We start from the raw sequence: 6,000 nt of genomic DNA, 5'->3' as shown, positions 1-6,000 counted from the left end.
CTATTCGTTTATAGCCGCTCCGTCGCGATCGCTCCCCGGAGCTGAAGAACGGGGAGAGCCGTATGTAAACACGGCTTCCCCGTGCTTCACTGTGGCGGCGTATTGATCGATTGATCCCTTATATAAGGGAGACTCGATCGATGACGTCAGTCCTACAGCCACACCCCCCTAAAGTTGTAAACACACACAAAGTGAACACTAACTCCTACAGCGCCCCCTGTGGTTAACTCCCAAACTGCAACTGTCATTTTCACAATAAACGATGCAATTTAAATGTATTTTTTGCTGTGAAAATGACAGTGGTCCCAAAAATGTGTCAAAATTGTCCGAAGTGTCCGCCATAATGTCGAAGTCATGAAAAAATCGCTGATCGCCGCCATTAGTAGTAAAAAAAAAAAAATTAATAAAAATGCAATAAAACTATCCCCTATTTTGTAAACGCTATAAATTTTGCGCAAAACAATCGATAAACGCTTATTGTGATTTTTTTTACCAAAAATAGGTAAACAAATACGTATCGGCCTAAACTGAGGAAAAAATGTTTTTAGATATGTTTTTGGGGGATATTTATTATAGCAAAAAGTAAAAAATATTGAATTTTTTTCAAAATTGTCGCTCTATTTTTGTTTATAGCGCAAAAAATAAAAACCGCAGAGGTGATCAAATACCACCAAAAGAAAGCTCTATTTGTGGGGAAAAAAGGACGCCAATTTTGTTTGGGAGCCACGTCGCACGACCGCGCAATTGTCTGTTAAAGCGACGCAGTGCCGAATTGTAAAAACCCCTTGGGTCATTTAGCTGCGTATTGGTCCGGTCCTTAAGTGGTTAATGATCCCTAGCCAATACCTAAACAATTTTGGGCACAGTGGGGCAGATTCACAAACAATTACGGCGGCGTAACGTATCCCGTTTACGCTACACCGCCACAAGTTTTTAGCGCAAGTGCTTGATTCACAAAGCACTTGCGTGTAAACTTGCGGCGGCGTCGCGTAAAGCCGTCCGTCGCAAGCCCACCTAATTCAAATGGGGCGTGTACCATTTAAATTAAGCGCGTTCCCGCGCCGAACGTACTGCGCATGCTCCATTTTGAAATTTCCCACCGTGCTTTGCGCGAAATGATGTCGCCCCGACGTATTGTTTAGAACGGCGACGTGCGTTACGTACTTTCGTATTCCCGGACGACTTACGCAAAAAAATAAAACAATTGAAATTCGACGCGGGAATGGCGGCCATACTTTAACATGGGCTGTCTATTTTTACACCACCTAAATAGCAGCCGTAACTTTGCGACGGGAAAAGCTGACTAGCGACGACGTAAGAGAATGCGACGAACGCGCATACCTTCGTGGATCGCCGTAAACAGCTAATTAGCATACTGACGCGGAAAACGACGCAAACTCCACCCAGCGGGCGCCGAAGTATTGGATCCTAAGATCCGAAGTCGTACGAAGCCGTACGCCTGTCGGATCTTAGCCAAATGCCGTTGTATCTTTGTTTGAGAATTCCAAAGAAAGATACGACGCGGCAAATTTGAAAGTACGCCGGAGTATCAGCAGATACTCCGGCGTACTTCTTCTCTGAATCTGGCCCAGTATTTATAGATGCTGATTTATTTATTTTTTTTGTTGCCCAGACTGGAGCTCCTCTTTAACTACAAACTGCAAAGTGCAAGCTACAACGTCATTACACATTTCATGGACTAAAAAAATGGTGAGAAGCCACAACTTCCCTACTCACTTATTACAGGGACAGTGTCACCTTGCCTTGGGATACAATTTGGGTTTTTATGCCCCCAAAACAGTGGGATAAAATGAAACCAGAGTGCACCAACGCAGGACATTTGGGCCCAAACCTTTATCAGTACACTGGCCAGCGAGAGACTGAAGGAAGCTTTTTTCCTCCAGTACTGACCCTTTAGTTAGGACCTCCCTAGATTCAGGGATCAGACACTTAAAGAGGTTCTCCCATTGTTCATGATGTTGTACAAAAGTGTTACCTGTCATTGCTTTTGCCATTCTGTACACAGTATTACCTTGTGGGGAGTATTCCCCAAAATAAAACCTATTTTTTTAGTCTTGGCATGTCAGAGACAGTGGTATTGCCAGAAGTATTGCCATGCATCAGTGGCTCATTCAGGGGTAAGCACTTCATTAGGTTCTAGTTTGCAAGCTGGACAAATGCAAGTATGTGCCATACTTGGCTGATCCTGGCTGTGGAAAATACTGTAGTACACACCGCTACTACAGTAATCTCAGGTAGCCAGGTAATGTGCCAAGCGGTTGCCCTGCAGAAGCCATTCAGAGAACAATTTGCATCTATTTTTTTTTGTATAATCAAGTGTTTATTACTTTCGATTTCTTTTTTCAATGCAAAGAGTCCTATGATTTGACAAGGTGATGACCGTAAACTCACATTCCTTCTTGGCACAGGACTCTGAAGCTAGTAGAGATCACTGTAGTAATGGTGCCTACTACAGTGATTTCCAGCTATCACAGGGATTAGACAGGTATAGCACATGCTGTAAATATTTATACTGGTCCAAACTGGACTGATGTAATTATACAAAATAGTCCATACCTAAACTTCAGCTTTAAAATAAAGCTAGAATGGACTATTGTTTGCAGTAGTCTGTTTGCTTTATGTACAGAGATACAGTCAGGGCCGTCTTAATAGCATTATGGGCCCCTGGGCAAAGTAATGCTCTGGGGCGCCTACAATTATGACAGTGCAGGTAAACAGACATCAACTAGGTAGGAGGCAGACTGCCTCCCCTGTGTATCTATCACTCTCAGGCCTCGTACACACGGACGGACAATCCGATGAAAACGGTCCGCCGGACCGTTTTCATCGGACATGTCCGCTGCCGGATTTTGGTCTGATGTGTGTACACACCATCAGACCAAAATCCCCGCAGACAGCGATGACGCGGTGACGTGCGCGACCCTGGAAGGTCAATGCTTCCACGCATGCGTCGAATCACTTCCACGCATGCGAGGGCTTTCGGCCGAGCGGACATGGCCGGTGAGTCGTACAGACGACCGAACATGTCCGACGGACAGGCTTCCAGCGGACATGTTTCATAGCATGCTATGAAACATTTGTCCGCTGGAAACCTGTCCGCTAGGCCGTGAATCCGGTCCGGTCGGCCGTACAGACGACCGAACATGTCCGCGGAAACTGGTCCGCGGACCAGTTTCAGCAGACATGTTCGGTTGTGTGTACGAGGCCTCAGTGCCATCATGGGGCCCCCAATTTCGGGGCAGCGTGGGCTCAAGGACCAGCTGCTTTGGGGAAAGTGTAGGGGCGCTCCATGCAGCTGGGGCCCCTGGACAGTGCCCAGGTGTGCCCTCTCATTAAGACAGCCCTGGATACAGTCTGTTTCAAGGGTGCAGACCTCCAAACAAGAAAAAGAGACACATTCTTTCATGCTTCTTGTAAAGATCATTCTAACACTTCCCAACATCCCTTGAACCCATTTCCTCCTACAGGTCCCTTGCTGAATTTAGGCATGAAAAGCCGAAGGTTGACAGAAGAGGGAAACAAAACTAGAAAAAGTTATCACAATTTGTAAATGTTGAGGTTTTGGGACTTTAGTGCTGCTCATCCCAGCCCTGATGCTCTAGGCACTGGCCCTTGTGTACCAATATGGTAAACCCAGAGCTGGTCCTAAAGTATTACTAAAGTCATTTGTGCTGGGTAGGCTTTTGCCATTTTGTGCAGTATGCATCAAGTGTGCTCTTCTCCAGTGCTATGTGATGCTAGTGTTGCCAACCTACCAGATTGAAATTTACTGACACAACACCCAAAACGTACTGGCACAGCCACATTTTTACTTACATTTCCAAAAGTAAAAAAATTTAAGTTTTTAAGTGCAAATTAGAGTATTTAGGCTTTTTATGCAATATGATTTAAGGTAGATAATAAGGCAAAAAAAAAATTATATATATATATATATATATATATATATATATATATATATATATATATATATTTTTTTTTTTTTTTTTTTTTTAATATATAGTAAGTAGCTCAGGGACCGGCCTCAGGAGGGCAAGAGATTAGAATAGGCGGCACACACACATAAAATTGACTCTCACAGTGACACTGACAGCAGTGTGTAGCAGCACAGATGATGATGACACCTCACCGACATGACATGTCCTCTCCTGAGTCACAGTGACAGTCTATCCCCAAACCAAGTGGTCCCTTTAGTCCACTCCAGTCTAAACAGCACTGACGGTCCTGGTCCCAGCCTGTCTTGCTCCCATACCTTAGACCCGCACATGAGGCTCTGGCCGCTCTGCTTGGCTCCATTGCACCATGACATTGTATGACATGCTCAGGCACCACCTCCACCAGAGCTGCCCGATCACGCTGTACTGTACTGACCAGGCCAAGCATCACAGCCATATTTTTTACTGGCAACCTTTTACTTTTACTGACATTTACTGGCAGAAGAAAATGTCCTGTTTTTTACTGGCTGCCAGTAAAAATACTGGCGGTTGGCAACACTGTGTGATGCAGACTTTGCCCCATGACACCGCCATCTCCACAACTGTTGCTCCTGGGTTCCCAGGCTTCCTCTTCAACCATTGATTGGCCACCAATATCCCTAGCACTCTCCACATAGAGAGAGAGTTGAGAATGTACACTGCATGGCACAAGTGCATGCCATACATTGCATCCCCACCTTCCAGCAATTGGTTGCTTTCATTTTAGAGTATAACTCTGCATTAAAGTATATGTAATCCTTTTTACTAATATCTCATGTAAATTGAATCATGTCAATGTCATTTAAAAATTTCAATATTTTTAAATCTGCAGATGCCATTAATAATACCTAATGATCCTGCCATTAAGGTCGTTGTTCAGGCACTTCCTGTTATGGAGTTATGAGCTGTCTCTTAGTTCTGTTCCTGCATTGTTGTCCTGTCACATGATCTTCTGATGAAGACTGCAAAGCCCTGTTTAACCCATATCACAAAAGCATTGCGCATGGTGGCTACCATTTGGACATTCTCCATGAGAAATGCCATGCAGCCATCACTGGAAGCCATTATATAGACAAGAAGTAGCTGCAAAGGAGCCTGCAAGAGATCAACATAATTGACATCAACAAAGGTGAAAACAAGTTTTTTTCTTTAAATGGCAATTGTTTATGATACACAGTCCTTTAGAAAATGTAATGTTGTTCAATTATGTTTGTAGGCAATGCGAATTCAGCCATACAGTTGCATAGTTGCCAACATTTGAAAAAAAATTCCAGGGACACTTTGCAGCACAGCTATTAATTAATTACCACACTCACTTCCCCGAAGCTCCACCCACTCCGCATAATCTTCGCCTAATTATCAGATTATAGGGTCTACTCAATAAAGAGAGAATTACAGGAAATTGAAACGGTAATGGGTGTTAGGAAGGTGACAGGGAGGATGGAGATGACAGGGGTGGGTGGTAGGAAGGTGACAGGGAGGATGGAGATGACAGGGGTGGGTGGTAGGAGGGCGACAGGGAGGATGGAGATGACAGGGGAGGGTGGTAGGGAGGTGACAGGGAGGATGGAGATGACAGGGGTGGGTGGTAGGGAGGTGACAGGGAGGATGGAGATGACAGGGGTGGGTGGTAGGGAGGTGACAGGGAGGATGGAGATGACAGGGGTGGGTGGTAGGGAGGTGACAGGGAGGATGGAGATGACAGGGGTGGGTGGTAGGGAGGATGGAGGTGACAGGGGTGGGTGGTAGGGAGGATGGAGGTGGTAGGGAGGATGGAGATGACAGGGGTGGGTGGTAGGGAGGATGGAGGTGACAGGGGTGGGTGGTAGGGAGGATGGAGGTGACAGGGGTGGGTGGTAGGGAGGATGGAGGTGACAGGGGTGGGTGGTAGGGAGGATGGAGGTGGTAGGGAGGATGGAGGTGACAGGGGTGGGTGGTAGGGAGGATGGAGGTGACAGGGGTGGGTGGTAGGGAGGATGGAGGTGACAGGGGTGGGTGGTAGGGAGGA

This window comes from Rana temporaria, chromosome 3 (genome assembly GCF_905171775.1).
Source record: "Rana temporaria chromosome 3, aRanTem1.1, whole genome shotgun sequence".
Taxonomy (NCBI): domain Eukaryota; kingdom Metazoa; phylum Chordata; class Amphibia; order Anura; family Ranidae; genus Rana; species Rana temporaria.
This window is presented reverse-complemented; position numbering follows the sequence as displayed.